Below are 17020 nucleotides of genomic sequence, written 5' to 3'. Positions count from 1 at the left end.
GACTTGTATTCACTTGAATTTAGAAGGATGAGAGGGTATCTTATAGAAACATATACAATTATTAAAGGATTGGACACGCTAGATGCAGGAAACATGTTCCCGATATTGGGGGAGTCCAGAACCAGGGGCCGCAGTTTAAGAATAAGGGGTAGGCCATTTAGAACTGAGATGAGGAAAATCCTTTTCACACAGAGAGTTGTGAATTTGTGGAATTCTCTGCTTCAGAAGGCAGTGGAAGCCGATTCACTGGATGCATTCAAAACAGAGTTAGATAGAGCTCTTAGGTCTAGCGGAATCAAGGGATATGGGGAGAAGGCAGGAATGGGGTACTGATTGTGGACGATCAGCCATGATCACATTGAATGGCGGTGCTGGCTCGAAGGGCCGAATGGCCTACTCCTGCACCTATCGTCTATGTAGCTATGTATCTACTCTCCACATTATACACAGGAACTGCTATTCTTCCAAGCAGGCAAAGTCATTGTGTTCTCTAATGTACGCAGGGGCACTTTCCATAATATACACTGGAGCTCCATGTCCCCATGTACATCATGGGGCTGTATATCTCTGTAAAGTGCAAAGGGATTGTATTTCTCCTAACTATAAACAGGGCTGCTAAATTCTATAATATACAAACAATCTGTAGTTTTCAAGCAACCTACCGTTCTCCACAGGGATTGCTATTTTCGATATTATACACAAGCTGCTATTTTTCATGACATATACAGGAACGGCAATCCTCGCTCACGTATACTGCAACTGTAATCCCACATCATATAGACAGCAGCTGGTTTTCTCTGTTATAGGGACTCCAGCTCTCCAAAATTAACATAGGCACAGGTTGTCTCTCAAGAAGCAAAGGAGGTGCTGTTCTCCCACAGAAGCAGGTATTATTCTTCATAACATTACAGAGGTTATTGTTCTCTATGTTATACACAGGGGTTAGTATGCGGCATTATACACAACAGCTCTCTCTCCAGACACGGGGCCACCATTCTCCACACAATGAACACACAAAGTATCTAATACATACACCGGCTATAGGAGTAAAAAAAGCACATGGTCAGGGCCTTCAGCCAACTCACCCAGCCTGACCAATATTCTCCATCTAAGCTAGTCGAGTTCGCCCACATTTGTCTCATATTCCTCTAAACCTTTGCTATTTATGTACCTATCCAAATGTCCTTTAAATGTTGTTATCTTCCCTGCCTCAGTACTTCCTCTGGCCATAAACCCACCACCCTCGTTGTGAAAAAGTTGCCCCTCAAGTTCCTAATAAATCTTTTCCCTCCTGTTTTAAACCCATAATGCACACAGACTATCATTCTCTACTGTACACAAACGCTGGTATCATCATACATGCAGAAGCTGTTATCTAATATACACACAGTATATACACAGAGGCTGCTGTTCTATTCGATAAACATAGAGATTGCTAATCTGCCCAACAGGTACAGGGTCTGCTATTCTGTAGGGGTATTGGTTTTTAGTATTGGGCTTGTTATTCTTCATGATGTACATGGGGACTGCTATTCTCCCACAGAGCTGGATAGGGCTCTTAAAGATAGCGGGGTCAGGGGATATGGGGAAAAGGCAGGAACGGGGTACTGATTGGGGATGATCAGCCATGATCACATTGAATGGCGGTGCTGGCTCGAAGGGGCGAATGGCCTACTCCTGCACCTATTGTCTATTGTCTATTGTCTATTCTACACTGCTGCTGGAGGCTGTGTTAGCGGTGGTTACGGTGTTGGCGGAGGCGACCATGGGAGTCCCTACAGCAGCCAAGTGAGCGAGCAGACGAGCACAGACTGCGGAGCGGCGGTGGAATGAGCCTGTGGCATCGCACTAGGCCAGGCCGGCCCTTACTTCATCAGTCCAGTGCTGCTAGACCTGAAAATGATAAAATAACAGATTGTAGATTATCTTGGGCCAAGATCAGACTTTTCGGAGACTTGGAAGTTGCAAGGTGGCGTTGGAATGTGGCGACTGTCTGTGTGTTGTTCCAGAAGAGGATCTATTATTCTCACGTATAATATGACTAGACTGGATAGCAGGTAGAACAAGTATCTGTACACACGACAATTAATAAACTAACCAACTATGTGCAATGTGCACAATATATACACGAGCTGCTATTCTCTGTAATATGTATAGCAGTCATAAGATAGGGAGGGGTAATGTTCATAATATTCACAGGGGGTAAGTGCTCCGTAAAACAGATAGGATCTGTTATTATCTCATACACACAGGAAGTGTTTAAGAATGAAGAAGGGTTTCGGCCCAAAACGTTGCCTATTTCCTTCGCTCCATAGATGCTGCTGCACCCGCTGAGTTTCTCCAGCATTTTTGTGTACACACAGGAAGTGTAATTCTTTTAAATATCTATAGAGGCTGCCATACCCCCACCATATACATGGGGTATAGGCTGTGCAGTATTGTATCAGTCTTAAGAAGAGTCTCGACCTGACCCACGTCACTCATCCATGTTCCCAAGAGATGCTGCCTTACCTGCTGAGTTACTCCAGCACTTTGTCCTTTATGTATTAACCAGCATCTGCATTCTTTGCCTACTCATAGGCAGTATCTGCTTTCTATAATAAATGCAGGAGCTGTTATTTTCTAATGCCAATTTTATACAACATAGGCAGGGGCTATTTTTCCTCATAAAATATACACAAAGGTTGCTGTTCTTTGTAACATATAGAGGTGCAACATTTTTTCCAATGTAGAGATTCAAGAGACTGCGGATGCTGGAATCTTGATCAATACCAAAGTGCTTCAGTAACTCAGTTGGGTCAGGCAGCATCTGTGGGGGGAAATAGACAGGTTGGGTCGGGCAGCATCTGTGGGGGGAATAGACAGGTTGGGTCAGGCAACATCTGTGGGGGGAATAGACAAGTTGGGTCAGGCAGCATCCGTGGGGGGAATAGACAGGGAACTTTTCAGGTCTGAAGAAGGATAACAATCCGAAACATCGTCTGTCCATTTCCCTCCAACCCTGAGTTCCTGTGCCTGCATTTTGTGTTCATCGCAAGATTCCAGTGCCTGCAGTTCCTTGTGTCTCCTCTAGCACTGTGTTTGTTGCTCTAATATTTCCAGGAGATGCCGTTATCTGTTACCCACAGGGGCTGTTACACTCCTACAGACTCAGCACATTCACCGCTGGTCAGACCAGAGTTTGTCTATTCTCCAGGAGCAGGCAAACCTTCGCAAACATTAGGTGGAAACAAGGAACTGTAGATGCTGGTTTACACAAAAGAATACAAAGCGCTGGAATAACTCAATGGGTCAGGCAGCATCTCTAGAGAACATGCATGTGATGTTTCGGGTCGGGACCCTTCTTCAGACATCCAAACATTTGCTGCCATTGTAGGAATAACTTGTGGCTTTACTATTGTATCATGAATTGTTCATGTGAACAACATCAGCTCTTATAGTAGACCGGAGCGGATGCCACTTGCTGCAGGCTATGATTCTGTTTAATAAAGCACCTTTGTTCATTTAAATCTCTCATTATTTTCCCATTCTTCAGAAACAGGCTCCTCCAGAGTTCAGACAGCCACAGACTGCGGCCATGTGACCAGTACATCTCCTATTTTAAACCCACAGATTTCCCTCAAAGGAAGGAAATAATGCTGGCAGCTTGCATGACCCAAACATTATCAGTATATGTGGGACCATCCCCCAGTGAGGGCCAGTGCGTGTGTGGGACCCGTATCCCAATGAAGGTCAGTGTGTGTGTGGGACCCGTATCCCAGTGAGGGTCATTGTGTGTGTGGGACCCGTACCCCAGTGAGGGTCAGTGTGTGTGTGTGGGACTTGTCCACAAAGAGGGCCAGTGTGTGTGGGACTGAGTTTGCTCGTCAAGGGACAAGTGGAAAATCACAGCATGTTGCAGCTATAGCTGAAAGAGCTGAATGTGTCATTCACCCCTGTCACCTTCAATGTGTTTGCGACCCTCTCTTGATATTTACTGAACTGTTGCAGTGATCTCCACCACGACACACACCGAATACCCACAGCAAAGCTCGGAGTCTGTTATAAAGGTTAGAGGTGTACAGCAAAGAAACAGGCCCTTCGGCCAAGCTTGTCCATGCCAGGGCTGGTCCCATTTGAGTAGATTTGTCCCATCTATCTATCTATCTAATATATAAAACTGTGTGCCTGTCGCCTGCCGTCCGTCCGGCTGCCTTTCTTCCTTTTGATTCGTTTCCATCGTGTGATGTCACAATGCCCAATGCTCGCAGATGTCCAATCACAATGCCCAATGCTCGCAGATGTCCAATCGGAATGGATCCATTTACATGTACGGCTGCCGGCTGCATTTCTTCCTTTGATTCACTGCCACTCCGAAACCAGACGCAGAATCGCCGACATCTTTTCCATTTCGGTAGAGATTTCACTTTTCTTTCTAAGTATCCGCTCCTCATTACATTTCGTCATGTTTAAGTACACGTTTTTAATCAAATCCTTCCCCCCCCCCCCCCCAAAATTTCAAAAATAAACTGGCTTCTCACCCATAGAAGCAGCACCAGCCCCAGCCCCTGGTGAACGTTCCAACGTGTGATGTCACAATGCCCGATGCTCACAGATGTCTAATCGGAATGGATTCATTTACATATGCCTTTGCAGGAGCCCCAGCCCATGGTGAACATAGAAACATAGAAACATAGAAAATAGGTGCAGGAGTAGGCTATTCGGCCCTTCGAGCCTGCACCGCCATTCAATATGATCATGGCTGATCATCCAACTCAGTATCCTGTACCTGCCTTCTCTCCATACCCCCTGATCACTTTAGCCACAAGGGCCACATCTAACTCCCTCTTAAATATAGCCAATGAACTGGCCTCAACTACCTTCTGCGGGATAGAATCCACAGATTCATCACTCTCTGTGTGAAAAAATGTTTTCCTCATCTCGGGTCTAAAAGATTTCCCCTTTATCCTTAAACTGTGACCCCTTGTTCTGGACTTCCCCAACATCGGGAACAATCTTCCTGCATCTAGCCTGTCCAACCCCTTAAGAATTTTGTAAGTTTCTATAAGATCCCCCCTCAATCTTCTAAATTCTAGCGAGTACAAACCGAGTCTATCCAGTCTTTCTTCATATGAAAGTCCTGACATCCCAGGAATCAGTCTGGTGAACCTTCTCTGTACTCCCTCTATGGCAAGAATGTATTTCCTCAGATTAGGAGACCAAAACTGTACGCAATACTCCAGGTGTGGTCTCACCAAGACCCTGTACAACTGCAGTAGAACCTCCCTGCTCCTATACTCAAATCCTTTTGCTATGAATGCTAACATACCATTCGCCTTCTTCACTGCCTGCTGCACCTGCATGCCTACTTTTAATGACTGGTGTACCATGACACCCAGGTCTCGTTGCATCTCCCCCTTTCCTAATCGGCCACCATTCAGATAATAATCTACTTTCCTGTTTTTGCCACCAAAGTGGATAACCTCACATTTATCCACATTTTACTGCATCTGCCATGCATTTGCCCACTCACCCAGCCTATCCAAGTCACCTTGCAGCCTCCTAGCATCCTCCTCACAGCTAACACTGCCCCCCAGATTTGTGTCATCCGCAAACTTGGAGATGTTGCATTCAATTCCCTCGTCCAAATCATTAATATATATCATAAATAGCTGGGGTCCCAGAACTGAGCCTTGTGGTACCCCACTAGTCACTGCCTGCCATTGTGAAAAGGACCCGTTTACTCCTACTCTTTGCTTCCTGTCTGCCAGCCAGTTCTCTATCCACATCAATACTGAACCTCCAATACCGTATGCTTTAAGTTTGTATACTAATCTCTTATGTGGGACCTTGTCGAAAGCCTTCTGAAAGTCCAGGTATAACACATTCACTCCCTTATCCACTCTACTAGTTACATCCTCGAAAAATTCTATAAGATTCGTCAGACATGATTTACCCTTCATAAATCCATGCTGACTTTGTCCAATGATTTCACCACTTTCCAAATGTGCTGCTATCCCATCTTTAATAACTGATTCTAGCAGCTTCCCCACTACCGACGTTAGACTAACTGGTCTGTAATTCCCCGTTTTCTCTCTCCCTCCCTTTTTAAAAAGTGGTGTTACATTAGCTACCCTCCAATCCTCAGGAACTACTCCAGAATCTAAAGAGTTGTGAAAAATTATCACTAATGCATTCACTATTTCTGGGGCTACTTCCTTAAGTACTCTAGGATGCAGCCTATCTGGCCCTGGGGATTTATCGGCCTTTAATCCATTAAATTTACCTAACACCACTTCCCGGCTAACCTGGATTTCACTCAGTTCCTCCATTTCATTTGACCCCTGGTCCCCTGCTATTTCCGGCAGATTATTTATGTCTTCCTTAGTAAAGACAGAACCAAAGTACTTATTCAATTGGTCAGCCATGTCCTTGTTCCCCATGATCAATTCACCCGTTTCTGACTGCAAGGGACCTACATTTGTTTTAACTAATCTTTTTCTCTTCACATATCTATAAAAGCTTTTGCAGTCAGTTTTTATGTTCCCTGCCAGTTTTCTTTCATAATCTATTTTCCCTTTCCTAATTAAGCCCTTTGTCCTCCTCTGCTGGTCTCTGAATTTCTCCCAGTCCTCTGGTAGGCTGCTTTTTCTGGCTAATTTGTACGCTTCATCTTTTGCTTTGATACTATCCCTGATTTCCCTTGTTATCCACGGATGCACTACCTTCCCTGATTTATTTTTTTGCCAAACTGGGATGAACAATTGTTGTAGTTCATCCATGCAGTCTTTAAATGCCTTCCATTGCATATCCACCGTCAACCCATTAAGAATCAATCGCCAGTCTATCTTGGCCAATTCACGTCTCATACCCTCAAAGTTACCTTTCTTTAAGTTCAGGACCCTTGTTTCTGAATTAACGATGTCACTCTCCATCCTAATGAAGAACTCAACCAGATTATGGTCACTCTTGCCCATGGGGCCACGCACAACAAGACTGCTAATTAACCCTTCCTCATTACTCAATACCCAGTCTAGAATAGCCTGCTCTCTCGTTGGTTCCTCTACATGTTGGTTTAGAAAACTATCCCGCATACATTCCAAGAAATCCTCTTCCTCAGCACCCTTGCCAATTTGATTCACCCAATCTATATGTAGATTGAAGTCACCCATTGAACGTTCCATTGTGTGATGTCACAATGCCCAATGCTCAAAGACATTGTTGCCATAGAGGGAGTACAGAGACAGTTCACCAGACTGATTCTGGGATGTCAGGACTTTCATATGAGGAAAGACTGGATAGACTCGGCTTGTACTCGCTAGATTTTAGTAGATTGAGGGGGTATCTTATAGAAACTTACAAAATTCTTAAGGGGTTGGACAGGCTAGATGCAGGAAGATTGTTCCAGATGTTGGGGAAGTCCAGAACAAGGGGTCAGAGTTTAAGGATAAGGGGTAAATCTTTTAGGACCGAGATGAGAAAAACATTTTTCACACAGACCCTACCCCTCTCCTCCTCCCTCCCCACTCTTCCACTTCTCTCCCCCCTTCCCCACTCTTTCCCCTCTCTCCCCCCACCCCTCCCCTCCCCCCTCCCCTCCCTCCCCATCCCCCCCTCCCCCACATCTCTCTCCCCATCCCCCTCTCTCACCCCCTACCCCGCTCTCCTTTCTCTCCCAAATCTGTCCCGTTTCCTCCTCCTCCTCTCCCCTCCTTCACCTCTTCTCACCCCCCCTCCCCCCACCTGTGTGTTTGGGGGGTGGTTAATGTGAGTGTGATGCCGCAGCACCCACCCCCCCCCCCCCCCCCCCCCCCCCCAATATTTCAAAAAATACTGGCTTCTCACCCATAGAAGCAGCCCCAGCCCCTGGTGAACGTTCCATCGTGTGATGTCACAATGCCCAATGCTCAAAGACATTCTTGCCATAGTGGGAGTACAGAGAAGGCTCACCAGACTGATTCCTGGGATGTCAGGACTTTCATATGAATAAAGACTGGATAGACTCAGCTTGTACTCGCTAGATTTTAGAAGATTGAGGGGGTATCTTATAGACTTACAAAATTCTTAAGGGGTTGGACAGGCTAGATGCAGGAAGATTCTTCCAGATGTTGGGGAAGTCCAGAACAAGGGGTCACAGTTTAAGGATAAGGGGTAAATCTTTTAGGACCGAGATGAGGAAAACATTTTTCACGCAGAGAGTGGTGAATCTCTGGAATTCACTGGCACAGAAGGTAGTTGAGGCCAGTTCATTGGCTATATTTAAGAGGGAGTTCGATCTGGCCCTTGTGGCTAAAGGGATCTGGGGTTATGGAGAGAAGGCAGGTACAGGATACTGAGTTGGATGATCAGCCATGATCATATTGAATGGCGGTGCAGGCTCGAAGGGCCGAATGGCCTACTCCTGCACTTAATTTCTATGCTTTTATGTTTCCCTCTCCTCACCCCTCTCCCAACCATCCCTCTCTCCCCCACCCCCTTCCCTCTCTACCACCACCCCCTTCCCCCTACCCCTCTGTCCCTCTTTCACCACTCCCCTACCCCTCCCTCCCCACTCTTCCACTTCTATCCCCTTACCCCACCCCTCTCCCTCCACCACCCCTCTCGCTTTCCCTCCCTTCCCCTCTCACCCCCACCCCTTCCCCTACCCCTCTGTCCCTCTTCCACCACTCCCCCGTCTCTCTTCCACCACTCCCGCTACCCCTCCCTCCCTCCCCACTCTACCACTTCTCTCCCCCTTCTCTCCTCCCCCTCTCCCTCTCCCATCCCTCTCTCCCCCACCCCCCTTCCCTCTCTACCCCACCCCCTTCCCTCTCCCCCCCCACCCTCTTCCCCCTATCCCTCTTCCCACTCCCCCTACCCCTCTCCACCTCCCTCCCCACTCTTCCACTTCTCTCCCCCTTCCCCTCCACTCTCCCTCCCCACTCTTTCCCCTCTCTCCCCCACCCCTCTCCCCCTCCCTCCCTCCTCCCATCTTCCCATCCCCCCTCCCCACATCTCTCTCCCCATCTCTCACCCCCTACCCCCGCTCTCCTTCCCTCCCAAATCTATCCCGTTTCCTCCTCCTCCTCTCCCCTCCCACCCCTCTTCTCACCCCCCCCACCCACCCCCGCAAACGCCGTTGGGGAAACAGACCCAACGGGTCTGCACTTGGTCTAGTATCCATTTAAAACCGTTCTATCCACATATCTGTTGCCTTGAAACTGATTGTAAAAATTTCTAATTACGTCTTGGAAAAATAATACTAACTGCCGGAAACAATGGACGCAGAGAGTAGTGGCAGAGGTAGGAGGGTTAGTGGGAGACAGAATATGCAGTGAACACCGTGGGGATCTAGAGAGGGTGCAGACCCTGTCAAACCATGCGGGGAGTAGAGCGTCGCCACCTGTAACGCTGCCTGGCCCCTGGGCTGGTTCTGAGGTTTGCTGGCAAGCCTCACTGCTTTCACCTCCTGGTTAGGATCCCACAGCTAATCTCAGACCAGCATCAATTTTGCAAAACATAAAGTGCTGGAGGAACTCAGTCTGAAGAAAACATGTCCATTCCCTCCACTGATGCTGCCTTTGACCCAATGAGTTCCTCCAGCACTTTGTCTTTTGCTCAAGATTCCAGCATCTGCAGTCTCTTGCATCTCCATCAATCTCGCAAGAGCAGCAGACCTCTCCTTGCTCGGAACGGCTGATTTTGGGAGCAGTTTATTCCTTGGCCTCGTTCCAACTTCCTCTAACGCTTACAATCTGCAGTTTCACTTCGCTCTTCTGGTGCGCTCACTGTCCTTCAATGGTCTGCGCTCCTGCCGACTCAGGCCACAGTCACGGGGTGTGTGACCATCTTCATTTCCTCCTGTTTGTGGGGGTGGGAACGGAGTGTAGTCCAGATCTTCCCTCTCAGCCTCCTATTGCCGTCCTCTAACCCTAGGAATAGCCCCAGGAGGCACAGGAGGGTTTGATCTCCTGGAGCCCCCCGCCCAAGATTTTCTGCACTCTTTCCAACTTAATGGGTCTATCCTCTGGCAGGGTGACCAAAAGTGAACAGAATACACCAAATGCAGCATCACCAATGTCTGCACAGCTGTAAAATATCATCCAATGTCTGTGCTCAGTTGTTTGAGAGGAAGAGGGGGACACAATGTTGGCATAGTGAAGCAGCTCGGAGAATCTCTGCCACAGACCTGCAACACCCGAGATTAATCTGAACCAGGAGATTTGATGAGAATGTTGGGAGAATAGCCCATAGCCCTCTAAACCTTTCCTATCCACATATCTGTCCAAATGTATTTCAAAGTCATAATTATGACTGTGTGTGTGTGTGTGTGTGTGTGTGTGTGTGTGTGTGTGTGTGTGTGTGTGTGTGTGTGTGTGTGTGTGTGTGTGTGTGTGTGTGCGCTTGTAGCCCATCAATGGAGCTGTAGTCAGACTGAAGAACCAAGGACTAAGGTCCATTGTCAGGGGGCTGGCGCTGTGTGGCGTCGTGACATCAGGCACACCTCCGAACGGGCCAGCTTGTCTCAGCATGTCGCCTGTCGCCCCTCTGGCAGTTTGCTCCCACACTTGCCGCAGGTTCGTCACTGCCCCAGCCAACACAAATATTTTGCTGACCTGATTTGGCTCGAGGCCATCTGGCTCATTCATAGGGTTAGCTCCCCCTCGCTCCCTCTCACTCCCCTGCCCTCCTCTACATCAACCCCCCCAACCCCCGCACTTGCCTCTCACACACACTTTCTCTCACTCCTCCCTCTCTCCTCGCTTGTACACTCTTCTTCCAGCATCCCTCACTCTTCTTCCTCGTACAATTCCCTCTCCTGCACAATCAACCTCACACTCAGACCTTCAGCGGCTGGGATGAAGTGGAATCATACAACATGGAAACAGGCAATTTAGCCCAATTCATGCATGCCCCATCTACGCTAGTTCCATTTGCATGCTTTTGGTCCATATACGACACGATACGAAAGAACTTTATTTATCTCAGCAGGGAAATTGATCAGAAAAATACAAAATACATGAAATGTGAAATTAAAGTAACGAGTGGAAAGGATTGGGGATGTGCAAAGATTGGGGGGGGGGGGGGGGGGGGAGTCAGACTCAGTCTACACCATGACAGAAGGGGGAGGAGTTGTACATTGATAGTCATTCTTAGGGCCCCTCGGCCATGGCTGACCATGGGTGTCCCCAGGGTTGGAGGACGCCAGTGCGTGACTTTGTTTAACGTGGGGAGACTGGTGCACAGACAGCCACCACACGGTCCTTGACAGATCTGGGTCAGGATCCAGTGGCGCGGAGTCCATGACGACCGGAGACCCTTTTCTGCTACAACTTTCATCCACCTTCCCAGCCGTTGTGATGCTCCACTAAGGTCAGCCATCATCCTCTGCCTCTCCCACTGTTGAGGTCTTGGTTGGATTGCTCTTTGTCAGAGTCCTCCCCCTCGACCTTACCGCCATGGGTGGCCCAACCAGGAGCATAGCTCCAGATGGCATCACTCTCAGGGCCACACAGGCTTCTCCACCACGACAAGGTGACAATCCATGGTGAAGCTGATAGCCATAGGGAAGAAGGATCTACTGCGACGTTCTGTTCTGCATCTTAGTGGAACACCTTAAATGTTTCCTATCTGTGTACCTGTCCAAATGTTTTTCAGAGTTGTCATTGCATCTGCCTCTACCACTTCATCCATCAGCTCATTCCATATACCCACCACCTTCTGCATGAAAACGCTGCCCCTCAGGTTAAATCTTCCCCCTTCTTACCTTAAACCTATGCTCGGTAGTTTTTCATTTGCTGGGGAAAAAAAGACTGTGCATTTACCCCCTATTCCCTTCGTGATTTTATACACCTCTATAAGATCATCCCTCAGCCTCCTGCACGCCAAGGAATAAAGTCCTAGTCTGCCCAACCTCTCCCTGTAGCTCAGAAACGCGAGTCCTGACAACATCCTGGTCAGTTTTCACTGCACTCTTTCCAGCTCTTTGCAGGGAGGCCAGAACAATACACAGATACTCCAGCAGCAGTCTCACCAACGTTTTGTACAACTTGGCAAAGGTTTTGTTCAATTGGATAAACTTAGCCAGAGTAAAAAAATTGGTTTTGTACTCTGATCTGGGGAGCTAGTAGGAGAAAACTAATGACACCATTACCCATTTAAAAATAATCAATGGAATTTAGAATAGATTTTATTGTTTTATATTAGGACACCATGGGAAGAAATTGGAATAGTTTGGGTTGGGCAGCACATTCAGTTCCCGGGGCGTGTAAACATTGGACTGGGGCAGAGTAGTAATTGTCAGGGTTTCTGAGAAAGCATCCTGATGTCTCACTAATCTAAACCAATCCCCAAGGTTTGAGGAAATGAAATTACTCTCTCATTAAACAGCATTGCGTCGAGTGGTAAATACCCTGGTGACTCGAGGCTGCCCATCACTGAGCTTAGCAACAGAGTAGATAAATGTAATTCATGGCAGGAAGATCTTGTGTTAGAAACCTCATTCGGTACTCCCCACAGATTTCAGTGTCTGAGCTGCCAGAGGGACAGCAAGTTGGTGGGGGGGTGACATTTGATCAGCAGTGCAACCACGAATAACATCAGAGCAGGAGAATGTGATCGCAGTTCGAACTCTGTAACCCTGAGAGTCATAGTCATAGATTCATACAGGATGGAAACAGGCCCTTCGCCCTAACTTGTCCATGCCAACCAAGTTGCTTTACTAAGCTAGTACCGCTGGCCTGCAACTAGCACACACCCCTAAACTTTTCCTATCCATGTACCTGTCCACATATCTTTTAAATCGAATCATAGTCATACAGGCTACAATACACTGGACCTACCTGGATGTGTTTGGACCATATCCCTTTCCTAACCATCTACCTGCCCAAATGTCCTTGAAATGCTGTAATTGTACCTGTTGTTACCACTTCACCTGGCAGCTCGTTCGTACCCACCACCCACTATGTGAAAACGTTGCCCTCAAGTTCCTATTGAATCTTCCCCCTCTCACAAACCTATGCTCTCTCGTTCTTCATTCCCCTTTCCTGGGAAAAAGAAGTTTTCACTTTAAATAAGCCCCTTATGATTTATATACCTGTTCTATTTCTACAAATCTAATGCACCATAAAGCAGTATCAAAATGCATTAGTATCAAAAATGATCTCCCGGTTGCCAAACATTTTAATTCCCCTTCCCATTCCCATACTGACCTTTCTCCCCAGGGCCTCCTTCACTGTCAGAGGAGACCACACGCAAATTGGAAGAATGGCACCTCATATTTTGCTTGGGCAGCTTACAACCTAGCAGTATGAATGTTGATTTACCTAATTTCAAGTAACCCCCCACCCTAAGCATGCTACTAGTTCCACTGTTCGCATACTTGTATCCCTTTGTCATCATTCCTCCCCAGCCAACAACGGGCCATTATGGCCTCCACCCTTCCTTGGTAATCTGTTGCCGGCCCTGATTTGTTCTGGCCTTTTATTACTTCCAGTTAACCCAGCTCTCGAGCTCTTCCAGCTCTCGATCTTCAAAAGATTATTGCACATGAAGAAGAGGAGCCCCGCTGAAGAGGCTGACACATACAGTGGCCACACTAGCAGGGACCCACTCACTTTCACTTGTACATACCTTGTCCTTCCAGGACTGTGAGCATCATTCAACAGGGCATCACAACCCATCCTGAATTGCCCCATGAACACGGAGGCAGAACAACTTCAGAGAGTGTAGAGTCATCTGTTGTGGGTTTGGTGCAACATATAGACTAGTCAAGGCAATTAAAATACTTGAAACTCTCCACAGGTCAGGTGACAAAGCACCACCAACCTGATACATTAACCCCCCACACAAATGTTGGCCGACCTGCTGTGTGTTTCCAGCATTTTCTATTTTAATTGTTTAAGATTTCCAGTATCTACAGTTTTTTTGATTTATACAACATACTTGTATAAATAAATCAAGCTTGTAATTAATCATATATTTGTCATACGCACCGGATATGAACAGGAACAATGAAATTCTTCCTTGCTGCAGCTTTACGGGCTCATGAGACACAACGGAAATAAATACACAATATCACTTATTCCAAGTAAACTAGGCCATGACACTGCAAAAGCCAAAGTACATAGAGCGACCATAGTAGCGTAACATCCACAATGTTTAGTAGGATTGAGGTAGGGTTGTGATTATTGTTATACATCGCGATTCAAGAACCTGACAGTAGCCAGGAAGAAGCTGTTCTTGAACCTGGAGGTCAGGGATCTCAGGCTCTTGTACCTTCTTCCTGATGGCAGTAGTGAGATGAGAGTGTGGCCAGAGTTTGCGGGTCTTTGATGATATTAGCTAACTTTATGAGGCAGCACTTCCTGTAGATCTGTTCGATGGAGGTAAGGTCAGTACAATACAACGGCAGTATTCTTCACTTTCCGTGGCTTTTGAAACATCCTTGAACTTAACATTCTGAACCAGGCTGTGATGCAACCGGTCAGTATGCTCTCTACTGTACACTAGTCGATGTTCGTTAGAGTATTTGGTGATGTGTGAAGCTCCTCAAACTTCTGAGAAGGTAGAGGCATTGGTAACCATATAACCATATAACAATTACAGCACGGAAACAGGCCATCTCGGCCCTACAAGTCCGTGCCGAACAACTGGTACTAGATATTTATATCAGATTTATGGAATGACTTTACATTTAAATTCTGCATATTGTGGGGATATAGGCTGGATATTGTATTTTCAGAGCAGTAGTGCAGGCAACTAAATGAGGTTCAGAAACGTGAACAGTTCATAAGTTACAGGAGCAGAATTAGGCCATTTATCCCATCAAGTCTACTCCGCCATTCAATCTTGGTTGATCTATCTTTCCCTCTCAACCCTGATCCCTTTTCTGTTCTGCTTACTATTCAGGAGGTCCCATTCTGGAGAATACGACCCAATCTCCATTTATGGGGAAAGTGTGGAGAGAGTGTCCAGCTTTAAGTTTCTGGGCACTCACATTTCAGAAGACCTCACATGGTCCACAAACACCGCCGCGCTGGTCAAGAAGGCACAGCAACGACTGTTCTTCCTGAGGACATTAAAAAAGACTGGTCTGCCCCAACAGCTGCTGACAACGTTCTACCGCTGCACCACAGAGAGCATACTAACGTATGGCATCTCTGTGTGGTATCTCAGCTGCACGGAGGCGGAGAGGAGAGCTCTTCAGCGCGTCGTCAACAGAGCGCAGAGAATCATCGGGACAGAGCTACCAGCCTTGGAGGGCATCTACCATACGCGGTGCCTCAGGAAGGCCCTCAGCATCCATAAGGACTCATCACACCCCTGCCACGGTCTGTTTCAACTACTTCCCTCCGGCAGACGTTACAAGGCCTTCTACGCCCGAACCTCCAGACTCAGGAACAGTTTCATCCCAAGAGCTATAGCGGCTCTGAACCGGCCCTAATGAGTGCCCCCCCACCCACCCCCTTTGGACAGTCTCCCTCAGATGGTCACGTCAATCAATTCAGCTTGTTTATTTATGTATTGTATTTATTTACCTTTCTTGGACATCAGTGGAGCTGCACACTAAATCTCGTTGCACTGACGTGCAATGACAATAAAAGATATATTATTATTATTATTATTATTATTATTATAAATATGAAACTTAATATTTTCTGTTGAGGAAGTCATGTTGTCCAGTCTAGTTTTTGCAGTGACTGTATCCTCTGTGCCCTGACCAATACCATTAGCATGACTGTTTAATGTCAGTCTGTGTAGGGACAGAACTGTTGCTGGAGACCAATTCCTGAGCATCTTCAGGATTATTCTCACATCCCATATTAGGGAGTATCTGGTTCCCCTCATAGGTTTTGTACCAGTGGGTGAATCCCAACAGTGTAATGGTCTGTCCCCTGCCATAGGTAAGTCGATAGGGCACTTCTGGCGCAGTTGATGGCACTATAACTGAGCCCCTCATCATAGTGGAGGCCTGCCAGATATTCCAGAACAGATTGGATGTTCATGTCTCTGATTCCATGTTTGATACCACTGGGAACCATGGTTGTGTAGGCCAATCGGGTACTATCAATACCAGATGCAGAGTCTTGTTGTATTTCCTTAATGCCCGACTGATGAGGCAGGAAAAGGCGGGAATGCGTAAAATAACTTGATAACTGGTGGTTAAGTCTGGATGCGAATAAATCGATATCTGGTGTTCCATGTTTTGCTGTGATATCAGCAAATACTATTTTATTCAACATCCATTTGGTGTTTTTCATTAAATTTGCGTGACCTGGTGTTTGCCACTGAATTTAGTCTTCCTGGTAGGTAAGTGGCTGATATCCAAATATCTCTCTGGATACACCATTGCCGATTTGTATAGCCAGATTGTCACATGATGTCGATTTGTTTCCACCCTGTGGTTAATGTATGCTACCACGGTGGTATGGTATTGGTGGGTCCGCACCCAAGTGCACTGGCATCAGTTTGTAGTACCATGGAAAGGTTACTGACAATGCTTGGATAGGAACAAGGCCAGATGTTGTCTATCCACCATTTTAGTTCCATTTTAGCTTGATTGGTAGTTTCACAGATCTGTCAAAGTGACCTGCATAGTTTAGAGTGCTTCCAAATTGTGTGGCTGGAAAGGCAGCCATCATTATGCCAATTACTTTAGCTACCAATCTGATGGATGGTTTGCTGATGTCAGTGAGGTTATTGCAAGCCTCTATTAAATCTCTAGCCTTTCTCTTAGGCAGAGTCACCGACATGTGAACTGAGTCAATGGTGAAACCCCAGGTAGGCCATAGTAGTGGAAGACGTTAATTTAGATTTAACTAGATGAAAAATGAATCCCAGTTTTCCAAATAACTTTTGTGTGGCTGTTACAGTTTGTTTGGCCAATTCCAAAGTTTTGCCCATAATGAGTATGTCATCTAAATATGCCATGACCATGTGTATACGTTTCCGTAGAAACGCTTGGGCTGGTTTCAAATTTTTTTGTGAACAGCCTGGGCTGATGATAATCCATTTGGCAGTACTTTATACTGTCAGAGTTGTCCCATCCATTTAAATTTTG

This window comes from Amblyraja radiata, chromosome 17 (assembly GCF_010909765.2).
Source record: "Amblyraja radiata isolate CabotCenter1 chromosome 17, sAmbRad1.1.pri, whole genome shotgun sequence".
NCBI classification, from domain to species: domain Eukaryota; kingdom Metazoa; phylum Chordata; class Chondrichthyes; order Rajiformes; family Rajidae; genus Amblyraja; species Amblyraja radiata.
The sequence above is the reverse complement of the archived record's forward strand: the minus strand, read 5'-3'. Positions refer to the sequence as shown.